Here is a 14535-nt window from a genome sequence, read left to right on the forward strand (position 1 = left end):
AGATCAAATGAGGATTGGAAGATAACGATCCTCGGCAAGATCCTTGCCGAGGAAAGCCACAAGACCTCCGGCAAGATCCTTGCCGGGGACGACTGCGCGCCACGGCAAGACCCTTGTCGGGCCCCCGGCAAGGCCCTTGCCAAGGGCGTCAGCGGGGCCACAGCCAGGCCCGCATCGACCAAGACTCCACCGTCGTCCCCAAGCAGCTGCTAGCTCAACCAGCTAGGCAGGCACCTGCGTGGCGACGGGTGGCCTCTACGCCAACTCAGCAACACCTGTGTGGTGGCATGCAGATCTTCGTGAAGACCCTACCACCGCGCCACCTCAGCTGCCTGCCTACCTACATGGCGCCGCATGCACCACTGGCCTGGGTGCGTGTCAAAACAAGGCGAGGCGGCAACGGACGGGACGGGTCTCGTTCCCGTCCCCAATAAAGCATAGGGACACCTCAGCGATGCATTAAATGCGTCTTGTCCCATAATACGAGCGATAAGCTCGTAGCACTGTAGGCCTTTCCACCTCCTGTGTGCCATCGTGGCAGCCCCTTTCGACTATAAATGGAGGCCCTTGGCATACTGGAGAGGGATTCGGCTCTTCTGAACTACACAACCACCATAGCTAGTTCGAGAGCTCAAGAAATCTCTCAAATACACACCAAAGCAGGACTAGGGTATTACGCATCCTCGCGACCCGAACCTGGGTAAACGATCCTTGTGTTGACTGCTAATCCTGCTCTTCTCACAACCTCGCGCCCCGGCAACTGTAGTAGGGATTCTTGTGATCCCATAGGTGTCGTTTCCCACCGACATCTTTGGCGCGCCAGGTAGGGGGCGCAATTGTGAGAATTTGGTCTAGTAGTTAGCCTAGCAGTTCTTCATCGCCATGGCCTCTAAAGAAGAAGACGACCAGGAGAAAACTACGCCGCCTGCAAGCGTGAAAGATGCCAGCGCGGCAACAGAAAAGCTAAGTCATCCAGAGCCTTGAGCAATTTCCTTTCATACATGAGTTTATTGTCCTCGGAGATCTTGCCTATGTATGGAAAACCCGCACATAAAGGGGCCCTCCCGCAATTGGCAACGCCCTTGTTCTGTTTTGAGTATGCTCAATAGCTCAAGCGGCCGCGTCGAGAGTGACAGGGTAGCCTTCCGCACTAGGCAACACTCTCGATTCTGACTCGAGTCAAGCTCGACAGGTCGAGCGGCCGCGTCAAGGGTGGTGAGGTGGTTTGCCCGGCAGCAAGCGCACCCGACAGGCCAATGGGGATCCGTCCTCAAGACGCTGCCCTGGGTTTACGCGCCGGCAAGCCTACCCGGTTAACGTAGGGTGGACATACAAAGGGAAATCGAACAGGAAGATAACATGCATTGTATCAAGAGTACTTCAGAGTTATATTACATCAAATTGTTGCCGCGGTTCTAAATAAAGATAGACATTGTCTTGGTCATGAACCTGCAGCGGCGATAAGAAACGGGGTGCCTAATCCCGGCGCTGGCCCTCCACCCTTTGAATTCCGTCGATGAGGCTGATGATGGGCTCGATACGCTCCTTGAGCGACGCGAGGTCAGTGCCCTCCGGCAAGCTCTCTAGCGTGGCGTCAAAGTCAAGGGTGGGGTTCCAGTACGCCACCTTGGTGAGGACCTTGGTCATGGCACCTTGGCAAAGCCTTCGGTTCTTGTCGGCCAGCAAGGCCGCCCTGTTGGAGTGGAACTGCTCCAGGGCCCCGAGAACACCCTCGAAGAACAGGGTCAGCTTGGCGTTGGTAGTCTTGCTGTGCTCTGGGGCGTACCTCACATTTGGCATCCCCATGGTAGCCAATTGCATGGTGATCCTGCCGGCGATGTCCTCGAGGTGACTGATCCAGCGATTCTCGCCCTCCACGAAATCCTTGTGGTTGGCGGCTTCGTTCCTCCGATGCAGCTTCTCGGCCTCCAGATCCTTGGCCAGGGTCTACTCCCGAGCCTTGGCCTCTGAGAGCATCTCCTCGAGGCTCTCCAACTTCAGCTTGAGGTCTTTGATGGATTTGTTGGCCTCGGAGAGCTCCCCGGCCCTGCTGACGGCCGCGCTCTGCGCCTCCGTCCGGGCGCCGTTGAGCGTGTCCTTCTCCTGGGACAGCTTCAGGGCCTGCTCCTTTAGCCCGTCCCGCTCCACCTCCAGCTCTTTCACCTTGCCGGCGTGAACCAGAGCCTGGGCACCGAGTGTCTTCCTGTGCCTCTGCTCTAGCTCTTGGGTCTGCTGCGCGACAAGCTTCTCCACCTCCCCGTCCTTGGCGCAGAGTTTGGCGTCGAGGTCCGCCTCGCGTTTGGCGAGGTCCTCCTCCTGGGAGTTCAGCGTGGCCTGATGCTGGGTCCGAGCGGCCTCCGCTGCAGCGGCCAAGCCCTCCGCCGTCTCCTGGGCCTTCTCGATGTTGGCCAGCTTCATGGTGAGTTCCACGTCGCGCTTGGCCAGCTTGCCCTGGGCGGCCTTCAGCTCTTCGCTAGCTTGGTGGAACCAAGTCTGCGCCTCGGCGACGCGCACCTTGAGGTCCGCCTCCGCCTTGTCCACCGTTGCCATCCTGGACTTGGCCTTGTCCAGGCGGGCGTGGTGGAGCGCCTGGAGCTTCCGGAAATTGGCGCCCATGGCCTGGAGAAGCCGCTCCTCCTGAGAACCGTCGCCACTGGCGCACGACTCATCGACGACCTCGAGCCCGGCGGCGGCAAGCACCTCTTCGTCGAACACCTCTCCGTCGACGGGCGCCCTGGAGCTGGATGCCCCTGGGAGGTGGACGAAGAGGTCGTCGGTCACCCTCAGATACCTGCCGGAGCCGGAGGCAGCAAAGGAGGAAGGTTGGTCATTGACCACCTCCTCCTCGGTGGTGGCCTTGCCGGCCTCTCCGGCAGGCCCCTTGTCGGCGTCTTCGGCAGCACCCTTGGAGGACTCCTCGACAGCGACCTTCTCGGCCTCTGCCGCGACATCCTTGATGATGGCGTCTATGTCCTCCTGGTCCGCCGATGGACGATCTGGACACCAAGAAGGGAATGAGACGAAGCCAAGACCAAAAATCAGCAAGGAAAGAAAAAGAACAGGGACGAAAGGCGAGCGACTTACCAGTGTCGGGCCGGGGAGCAGAGGTCCCCTCCCCACCAACATTTGATGCCGAGGCAAAGCCACCGGTGCCCGAGTTCTCCTCCCCCTCCTCCGTGTGCATGGGCTCGGTGCTTGGCGCCCTTGTCGGGGACGCCCCTCGGGGCGGCGTGGTCGATGGGGGCGACGTGTTAGGGGTAGCCCTCTGTGGCTCCTCCTGCTGCTGTCCTCCTCCCGCGACTACGACAAGGTCAGCACCAGGAGATCGTGCCCCCAACACATGTTGACGTGGGGTGAATGATGAACTTACGCCGGGGGCTGTGCCGGGGGCTGCTGTCCGGGCTACTCAGCACCACCAGTGGTGCCCTCGAAGTACCCGCCGAGGGCTGATCGCCCGCCGAGGCTTTGGCCCTCTTCACCCTCTGGGCCAGCGTCTCCGCATCCCTGCAAAGATGAGAACAAGTCAAGACAAGCGGTACAGATTGAGGAGACGGAGATGACAGAAAAGAGCAAGATACTTACTCGTCATCCACCTCCTCCTCTATTGCCTTCCTCTTCCTCCTTGGGCTGAGGGACCCGAAGGCAAAGGTGACCCACGCATCGATGTCTGCCGGAGGAGGGGAGGAGGGCGGAGTCTGCGCGCGCTTGGATGAAGAGGAGGCAAATGCTTTCTTCTTCGCCACCGCGGCCTTGACAACCTTCTTCGCCGCCGCGGCCCTCGTCTGACGCGCGGACTCCTCCGGAGACTTTGGCCGCTGCGCGGCCTTGACGGGCCGTACCGGCTCGCCGGAAGTGGCCCGCCGCAGGACTCGCCCTCTCCCAGTGACCGGAGGGTCAACAGCCTCAGCCTCCTCCTCCGACGACTCGTCGACCACCTCCTCGACGAGAGGAGCCCCGGTGCCGGCGCTGCTGACCTCCCGAGTGGCCTCCGCCCACTGGGCGAGCTCCTTCTCCTCCGCCGCGGCCTTGTCCTCCATGCCACCAGCGCTGTCGGCCTCCTCGGCAAGCTTCGCCTCCATCGCCCTGGCTGCAATGTAGTCCAGCTCTGCCTGGGTGGTGTCCTGGACGAGCCGCGGCTCGGCGGTGACGTACCCCTCATGCAAGGTGTCGAAGAACTCCTGCACTTGAATTTCCTCCGGCTCGACCCAGCTCGGGTCAAGGCCGTGCGCGTTGAAATTCGGCATCATGGCGATGATGTCGGTCCGGCATGAGTTGTTGCTCAACGGAACCACTGCTGCCGGCAACTTGAACAAGGGCCCCTTGGCGACTTGCCGGCCTTCGCGGTGGCCCTCGCGGCCTTGCCGGTCCGCTCGACCTCGCCGTCACGGTTCACGTCGAGCTGGAAGAGTCGCTGGCAGAAGTGGGCGTGCCCCATCATCGTGAAGTTATGGTCGAGGCCGGGGCGAAGCCTCATGATGTCGGCGGCGTTCGTAAAGAGCCAGGCCGGCCTCCCCTTGTTATGCAGCGGAGCGATTCGGCGGCGGATGAAATCCGCCCCGATCATCTCAAGGGTGAGCCCGGCCTCGGTAAGGCGAAGGATCCTGGTGGTGGCGACCGGGAGCTTCGCGTCGTTGGCGTCGACGTCGCTCTAGTCGCCCCGGCGAACCGGCGGCACGTCTCAGACCCGGCAAAAGTTCGGCGGGTCCTTCTCTTCAATCCAGCACCACCGGCCCCGCCATTCTTCCCACCTCTCCTTCATGGCGCCCTCCGGGTATGCCCCCTTGGACCTTGGCGCCCCCAGTTGGATCCGAGGGGAGAAGTAGTGGCGGAAGAGCGCCGTGTTGGGATGCACCCCGGCGAAGCCCTCACAGAGGTGCGCGAAAAGAGCCATGCACGCCACGACATTTGGAGTAAAATCCAAAAGGTGGAAGCCGTAGGTGTGCATGAGGTCACTGAAGAAATCAGAGAAGGGGGGACAGAGCCCGCAGGAGAAGTAGTCGACAAAGAAAGGGTACCGATTTGGGGCGGCCTCGGTGCAATTGGCGGGGATGACATGCGTGGCTGGATGCCCCGTCGTCTCTCCCCCCGTCTTGCACCCCCACAGGGGTTTGAAGGCCTCCCGGAGCTCGAACACGTCGACTGTCGAAGGGAAGTAGGCGAGCTGCGTCTGCTACGCCGCTAACGCACTCTCCGGCGGCTCCATCACTCCGGTGTCGTTGGCCACTCCCTTGCCCTTGGTAGATTTGGGCGCCATGGCGGCTGGGGGAAGCAAGAGACAGAAGATGGCGGAGACGCAGCGGCGGCGAGCGAAGGCAAGAACTCGAGAAAGAGGAAGAAAGGGGGCGGCGGCTCTGAGATTGGAGAATACGCAGGGAAGGGGGTAAAGTGAGCAGCACGCCCGTGGTTATTCCTTTTTATGGCGAAGGCGCGGGCCGCCTCCTTTCCCATTAATTGCGATGTGACGCGTGCGTGCGAGAACCGCCCCATGCATGCCCCCCACGTCACGCACAATCCTCCACGACGCGCGTTCAACGCGGGTCGTGGGGAAGCGCAGCGGACAAAGAGTTACTGCGGTGAAAATCCGCCCCGCCTGCCCGCACCGTTCTAGGCCTAGCCCAACAACGTGTCGCGCTTATGTGTGGCCCAGGCCCGGGGGCTCCTGTTGGTGTACAAAAGTAGGGGCACACCTTTGTACCCCTTTACTTGTGCACGGGCAGTCGGAGCCGCGCGCCACGGCCACACTAAGCAGGGCAGAGGAGGGGAGCCGGAGAGAAGCCGAAGCACAAGATACCCCAGAAAACGCTAAGGCCAAGAACACAAAGAAGTAGAGGGACGGAGCAGGTTCCCCCAGCAAGACCCTTGCCGGGGTAGCCTCAGCGGCCCCAGCAAGACCCTTGCTGGGGCAGCTCGCCCACACTAGCGGAACATGCCACCCTTGAGCCCACGGTTTCCAACACCATCAACTACGTTGGACCAGGGCTCGGGAGGCACCTCCATGGTGACATGCAGATCTTTGTGAAAACAAGGAATATTCAAGATCAGATGAGGATTGGAAGACAATGATCCTCGGCAAGATCCTTGCCAAGGAAAGCCACAAGACCCCCAGCAAGATCCTTGCCGGGGACGACTGCGCGCCACGGCAAGACCCTTGCCGGGCCCCCGGCAAAGCCCTTGCCAAGGGCGTCAGCGGGGCCACAACCAGGCCCGCGTCGACCAAGACTCCACCGCCGTCCCCAAGCAGCTGCTAGCTCAACCAGCTGGGCAGGCACCTGCGTGGCGACGGGCGGCCTCTACACCAACTCAGCAAGCACCTGCGTGGTGGCATGCAGATCTTCGTGAAGACCCTACCACCACGCCACCTCAGCTGCCTACCTGCCTACATGGCGCCGCATGCACCGCTGGCCTGGGCTCGTGTCGAAACAAGGCGAGGCGGCAACGGACGGGACGGGTCTCGTTCCCGTCCCCAATAAAGCATAGGGACACCTCAGCGATGCATTAAATGCGTCTTGTCCCGTAATACGAGCGATAAGCTCGTAGCACTGTAGGCCTTTCCACCTCCTGTGTGCCACTGTGGCAGCCCCTTTCGACTATAAAAGGAGGCCCTTGGCATACTGGAGAGGGATTCGGCTCTTTTGAACTACGCAGCCACCATAGCTAGTTCGAGGGCTCAAGAACTCTCTCAAATACACACCAAAGCAGGACTAGGGTATTACGCATCCTCGCGGCCCGAACCTGGGTAAACGATCCTTGTGTTGACTGCTAATCCTGCTCTTCTCACAACCTCGCGCCCCGGCAACCGTAGTAGGGATTCTTGTGATCCTATAGGTGTCGTTTCTTACCGACAGAACCCGTACTATTAAGAGGGAATCCACATCGGAAGGTATTGGGTGAATCAATGCACGTACACACTTCTCTTCACCCACCATCCCCTTCCTTTCTTGGAAGAGAGAGGTTCCTTTGTTCCAATGTGAAACGGTGCTTTCTCCTTATAGAGGTTGTACTGCCCACAAGGGCAGTTGTACCGTTGGTCCTGTTCTACCGGCTCAACCACCGTCCCAGGGGTGATACCCTGGGTTTGCATCTCCCAGGTATATGCCTAGCGGTTGTACCACTGCCCCCGGGCGGTGGTACCGCCACTGCGTTGGGAAAACCCAGGAGTGGCTTCACGGGCGGTTGTACCGGCCAGGTACCGCCCAAGCACCGGATTTGCTTCCGTGATGGGGTGGTACTTGGGCGGTGGTGGCCCGGTTGTCCCTGTTATGCTTGGCAAACCGGTACTATCAGTGTCCGAAGCGGTTTTACCGCTCTGGACTTAGCCTCCTCCGGTTCTAGGGCCAGGCGGTAGTTCCGGTGCAACTACCGCTCGACCACCGCCCATAGGGGTGACCCCCTTCTGTTTCAAGGCGGTTGTTGAGCGGTAGGCGAGTGGTTAGTCTGGTTAATCTTGTAACCAGTACTACCGCTCGAGGCACCGGTTGTACCGCCTGTTAGGGTTTCTGCAGCATAACCTTGAATCCCGGTTGTACCGGGGTCAGGAGCGGTTGTACCACTGCAGTGTAAAAACTACTGCAATGGTTGGAATTTGGGGATGCCTATATAAAGGGGGTTTCTTCCACCTACCTCCTTACCTCTTGCCTCTCTCTCTCTCTCCTCCATTAATGCCCTTCAAGCTTTCTTTCCCGATCTCTCTCTCTAGCCACTCAAACTCGTTGATTTGCTAGGGATTGAAGGAGGAGACCTAGATCTACACTTCCACCGAAGGAAATTTGATTCCCCCATACTTTCTTGTGTGGATTTTATTACTCTTGGGTGTTTGATCACTCTAGACTGTTGAGGTCACCTCGGAGCCACATTCCATTGTGGTGAAGCTCCGTGGTTTCGTTGGGAGCCTCCAATTTGGTTGTGGAGAGAGCCCAACCTTGTTTGTAAAGGTCCGGTTGCCGCCTTCAAGGGCACCACTAGTGGAATCATGGCATCTCGCATTGTGTGAGGGCACGAGGAGAATACGGTGGTCCTAGTGGCTTCATGGGGAGCATTGTGCCTCCACACCGCTCAAACAGAGACGTACTTCCCTTCAAAGGGAAGGAACTTCGGTAACACATCCTCGTCTTCTCCGACTCCACTTGTGGTTATCTCTTACCTTTACTTTGTGCAAGCTATTGTTGTATTGTATCTCTTGTGGCCATTGCGTAATATATATTAAAGAAGAGGATGGGGATTAGAAGACCCCTCCACATTGGAGCTACAAAGTGTTACATAGCCCAACTCCACCCGCATGCCTAGGCTAACTACTCACGTCATTACCCACCTCAATGGCCGCAATGGCTCTATCCATGTCAGATCCGAACAAGCCTGCCGCCATCCACGCCCTACACTCTACGGCAATCCAGTTAACTACAAAAGAGCTCGAGGGAGCATCTCCATAAAAAACAACCCTGTTTCTATGCTTCCAAAGTTCCCATAAGACCAGCAACAACATGGCCCTCGCATCCTTGCCTCCCACAGCCCTATCCGTGTTGCTCACGCACCATGCTCCCAAGTTCGACGTAGAGGTCGGTGCCCAATCTGGTCTATCCCAAGCAGCGCAGACGCACGCCCACACTTCCCTCGCAAAGACGCATTGGAGTAAGATATGATTTATGCTCTCTTCCTCTTGATCACAGAATGGGCATGTCTCCTGATGGTCCAATCTTCGTCTTGCCAACCTGTCAGAAGTCCAGCAGCGGTCTTGCAGTGCAAGCTAAGCAAAGAAACAACATCTAAGTGGTGCTTTGGACTTCCATGTGAATTCCGCCGTTGGCACAATTTCCTTTGCCCAAAACTTCGCTTTATATGCTGATCTTGTGGAGTACGATCCACTTTCCTCCCAAGTCCATCGAATCGTGTCCACCACCTCTGGTGTAGTTGCACCGTTGCAAGTATATCCCATAGCCACAAGTATTCATGGAGCATTTGTGTATTAACCTCTGGCCTGACGTCCCGCGCCCAAGCTCCATTTGCTATCCCTTGGCTGACCGTGCGATTGTCACGAATTCTTTTCCTCACTGAACCGTATATTGCACGGTCAGCCAATTCCTCCACCCTGAAGCCGTCCAACCAACGATCTTCCCAGAATAGGGTATCTTCACCATTTCCTATCATTGCACGGGTGGCCGCCCGAAACAGCTGCAATGATCTTTTGGGCACTGCTATATCGAATTCCGCCCAGGGCCTCGCCTGATCCACCCATTTGAGCCAAGGCCATCTCGCCTGCATCATTTGGTGATGCCCAAGCCACCTGCCCATCTTGGCGAGCACATGGTCTCCCACGCCACAGGGTACTGCCCTCCATTCGCCTGATCTTTGGCGCACCACAGGAAGCCTCTGCAGATTTTATTCATGGCTGTGATCGTCTTCTTGGGTATGTCGAGAGCCATCATCGCATGTATAGGTATCACACATAGAACGGACTGCACCAAAACCATTGGCCCACTCTTCGGCATATTTGCTGCTTTCCACCCTGGGAGACACCGCGCAAGCTGATCCACAAGGCCTGAGAGCTGCGCAGCCGTCGGCTTCTGTAGGGTGACCGGGAGTCCCAAGTATTTGCAAGGAAAAGAGCCTGCTGGGCATCCTAGGAATCGGGTCACCTCTGCCATCACATCTGAGTTGCACCGAATTGGTATAGTTGCACACTTCTGGAGGTTGACCTTGAGGCCCGAAGCCTCCCCAAAAAGCCTTAGAATTGACGCACATGCATGCATTGAGATCTCTCTCCTCCGGCTTCAGAAATATCATGATGTCGTCAGCAAACATAGAAACCCTCTTCGTAAGCCCTCTTTGTGCCAGCGGGGATAGGGCAACACGCTCCGCGGCGAGGTCAAGCATCCGCTGCAAAGACTCCATGGTGAGGATGAAGATCACTGGAGACACCGGATCGCCCTGTCGCAGGCCTTGGCAGTTGTATATCGGCTCACCCGGTACCCCATTCACCATTATTCGGGTCGACAATGTTGCAAGGAGTCCACAAAACCAATCAATCCACCTCCGGCTAAAACCCATGCGCTGCATAACTTCCACATTGAACGGCCACTCGACCGAGTCAAAGGCCTTTGAAATATCGAGCTTGAGCATGACAACCGGCTCCTTTAATGCATGCAGCTTTCTTGCCATGCCTTCGACAAGCATGAAATTATCATGGATGGAGCGACCCTTCACAAAAGCACTCTGGTGATTACCAACCAGACTCGGTAACTCCACTGCTAGCCTAGTTGAGAGAACTTTGTTAAAAATCTTTATGGCCCCATGAACCAAACTGACGGGTCTGAAATCTCGCACATCTGAGGCACCATCTATCTTTGGTTGTAGAGAAACGATGGCCTTGTTGATCGCTTGTAGTCCACGCATATCTCCACGGTAAAATGGATCCAGAGCAGCCATGAAATCTACCTTAATAATTTCCTAGCACGTCGCATAGAAGCGGCCTGTAAACCTGTCCGGACCCGGGGCTTTGTCCAACAACATTGACTTGACGATCTTCCATACTCCCTCTTCCGTGAATGGAGCATCGAGATCCGGCATGTCTCGGTGCGGGAGCCCAAGAATATCCAGGTTGATAGAATGAGCCCTGAGTGGGGCCGTTCCAAGAAGTTCATTGTAGTAACTGTCCACCATTGTCGCAATTTCCTCCTGGCTCGTCGCCAACTCACTGCCATTTGTCAGGCTGGTGATCATGTTCCTACACTGCTGATGGCAAGCAGACTGGTGAAATAACCCCGTGTTGTCGTCTCCTTCCTTGAGATACAGAATCCGGGACTGTTGACGCGCGATGGATCTCTCAAGAGAACATAATCCCAGCTGTTTATGCTTCAATAGCCTACGTAGCCCCCTTTCGCCCACAAAGAGGTTTCTCAGCTCCATTGCCTTGTCCAGTCGAAAGATGATCTCCAACACCACCGCGATCTGGAGTTTTACATTACCAATCCAGCGGTCGCTCCACTTTTTGATACTTTTTGCCGTCGCCCGTAGCTTCAAATCTAGAACCTTGAAGGGATTGCCTTCCCTCGGCACCGAACCCCAGGCCTCAACTACCGTGTCCAAGAACCCTTCGGCCTTGGTCCAAAAGGCCTCAAATTTGTATCGCTTCCCCATACACAAGTCCGCATTGTGATCCAAGAGCAACGGACAGTGGTCCGAGACAGCAGAACCCACCGTCATGAGACAGCAAGTTGGGTGCAATTCCTCCCAGGATGACGTACAAAAGATGTGGTCCACCTTCTCCAGAGTAACTGCCTCACGTTCATTCGACCATGTGTAACGCCTGCCGTTTAGGTATACCTCCTTTAGCTCTAGCAAGTTGAGCTTGGCTCGAAATCGGCTCATCATTCCACGGTTGATCCTGCTGTTGCTTTTGTCTTCCGGGTTAACCAGCAAGTTGAAATCTCCAGCCACCAACCACGGTCCCATGTGCAACTCCCTGATGTCCACTAGTTCTTGCAAAAACAAGAGCTTCTCATGATCTTGTTGTGGCCCATAGACGCCAGTGAACCACCATTGTGGCCCCTCCCTTGGCTTCACCAGAGCCGTGAGAGTGTAATCCGTGTAATGAGGGTTAGAAACATGAACCACCGAAGCATCCCAAGCCAACAGGATTCCACCCCGCGTACCAACCGCCGGCAAATAGAAAAAGTTCTCAAATTTATTCCCCATCCAATGCCGCACTACATCAGGTGATATGTTTTCCATCTTGGTTTCTTGCAAGCAGACTACACTCGGGCACGCCGCGTTTATGACCTGGGCGATGACATTCCTACGCGCTGGGCTGTTAAGGCCCCGCACATTCCACACTAAGGATTTGAATGGTTGGCTATTCATTTTGAAGCCCCACCCGGACCACTAGAGCCCTGTTCTACTGTACGACATCACCCAGGGCCTCCTCTGCAATCACCGGCAGGATCGCCGGGTGCCACCCAAAGAACGCTAGAATAGCCTCAATGTGAGCATCGGAGAGTGGCCTCCCGAAAAGCTAAACGTATGCTTGTAGGGCCTCATCGCTGATCGTATCTCCTTCATTTTCTAGACATAGCTTGCGTATGATCACATTTTGCTGCTTAGATGCCTTTGAACCTTGGGCACCGCGCTTGGCCAAGCGCACACTCCTCCTATGGTTTGAAACCGGCTGTCGCTTTTGTCTTGGGTGTTTGTTAATGGTGCTCGGTCTCCAGACTGGCAGGCCGGATAGGACTGGGGACAATGTACGCCTCAAATCAATGCAGAGCGAGTCGACGTGGCTCTGACTTGAATAAACGTTGCACGTCGTGCATGGTTCATCGCGAGTAGGAGCCAGACAAGTGTCCATCAGCGGCATGCATGGCATGCATGGCATGCATGCATTTGCAGCCGTGAGGATTGGCGAAGATTCCACCGCGGGCTCCACCGAGAGGCTCACCACAAATGTGTCCATCTCCACTGCCTGCTCTGGGGCCACCAAATCACTATCAGGAACCGCGCTTATTCGCTCCTGGTTCGAATCTTCCTCGGCCACCGCGCTTAGAGTTGGGGCCACCAAGTCGACGTTGGGATCAACACTCATCCGCTCCTGTACCAGATCAACTTTGGCCTCCGTGCTCTGCTGGGGATCCACCACAGGGGACAGCTCGTGGCCCTGGCCCAACCTGCCACTGTCGTTTCTGTCCCCAACACCTCCAGACCAATCGTCCTCTTGGGAACTGCCAGTTGGCTCCACCTCCCCTTCCCTGTCGAGAGACAGGAAAAGTGACCCAATCCGGACGTGAGTCCCACTTGGCTCCCGCGATTCTGCATCCACCCTACCGCCTATACCCGCACTCCTGGCCCTGCATGGGCTGCCGTTGGCCAATGGCCTTGCCCTCCATCTATCCAACTGCACCGAATTAGGAGACACCGGGCCCCCACCCGAGGCCCTCGGATCCTCCTGGCCCTGGGGCACCGCGTTGGACCTACATGGCGATCCCCGAGGCAGCGGATTGGGGTGGACCATCCTACTTTGGCCAGTCAAAGGCTGGCCCGAGCCCACTGTCTCCACGACGGATTTGATGTCAGCGCACCTGCTGGAAGACTCGACTGACAGTTGTGCATGAGCCACAGACCCAGCCGACCGCTGCATCCCTGCCAGCGCCGCCGCCGACGAGGCCACCGACGAGCCACCAGCCGCACTCTGGCCACCATAATCACGACCGGCCCCGGCCGGCCTCACATCGCCCAGCGAACATGGACCTCCACCATTGCCCGAGCCTGACGGCGGCGGCGGAAATGGCGGCGCCGGCGCGTCGCCCCAGCCTCCACAACCGGCGCACCCAGAATGTTGATAGAAACTGGGTACCATAACCCCGCCGGCGCACCTTCCACCCTAGCATCGCGCGGCTCCTCGACGAACAGGAGACGACGGCCCGGGATTCTGGCCGGATCGTTGGTGCGAAGCCAAACTCTGAATCCAGCCATGTCGACGTGATTCTCTGTGCTGCTCGCAACCAGAACAACAAACCCCAGGCCACGCAGAACCACCTCCGAGATCCGCCTCGTCCACGCATGCGCCGGCACGCCCTGGAGTTCCAGAGGCACCAAGAAAGGCATGGCGACGCAAGAGGCCTGCCCCTGCCGAAGCCAAGGACGCAGGGAGAGGGAGAACTAGCTGGAAGAAGCCTCGCCCTGCTCCACTATCAGTTGCCTAACGAACGGCAGCTCACAAATCATCAGGAAATCCTCAGGGAAGTATGGGCGGATAGACATGTTGGCCGGCCCGATGCCAAACTCCACGTGCAATGCCGCAGCCGCCGAAGCAAGATCCACCTCCGGCCTGTCACTAGTCGCAGTCACCACGACCGCGCGCGCGAGGTCGGCCTCCATGCGGGCGAGCTCCTCAGAGGCCCCAAGGAAGCACCTTTCCACCGGCGCCGGCCCCTGCGCCTACAGCGGCATGGCATCGACCACCGCCTCGCCCGAGAAGGGGCCAGAAAACCCCGGCCCGGCCACCACCCGCTCCGCAGCAGGGCGGACCACCTCACTCCATGGACGACATAGCCGCACTGGCCCAGAGGGGGGCGGTCCCGGCGGCGGGGGCAGCGCAGGCGCCGAGCGGCCCGAATCCACCGAAATACGCACGGATGGCGGGGAATCCGACGGCGGCAGGGGGCGGGAGGGCAACCCAGCAGGCGGGCGCAGCGCCAGAGGGGCCCGCCCGTCCGCATCCACCGGCAAGGAACTCCGCGGACTGCTGCACTCACGCGCAATGTGACCCTGGCCATTACAGCGCACGCACTTGGTGGGCTTCCTGCATTTGGCCGAGATGTGGCCTTCTTCACCGCAGTTGTAGCAGCACCCATGAAGGACTGCGGGCATGCTTGTCTTGGGCGGCCTCGAAGTGGGCAGGACCTCCGGCGACGAGCGGCGCCGGCGAGTGGCGGGCGGGTGGGGCGGGGAGGTCGGGCTGCGTGGCTGGCGGCCCAGCCGGGTGCGCCACGCCAAGGGATCCACCACAGCAGGCCGCGAGGGGGCCACCGCACCACCTCGCAGGATGGG

This window comes from Triticum aestivum, chromosome 1D, assembly GCF_018294505.1.
Source record: "Triticum aestivum cultivar Chinese Spring chromosome 1D, IWGSC CS RefSeq v2.1, whole genome shotgun sequence".
Classification (NCBI taxonomy): Eukaryota; Viridiplantae; Streptophyta; class Magnoliopsida; order Poales; family Poaceae; genus Triticum; species Triticum aestivum.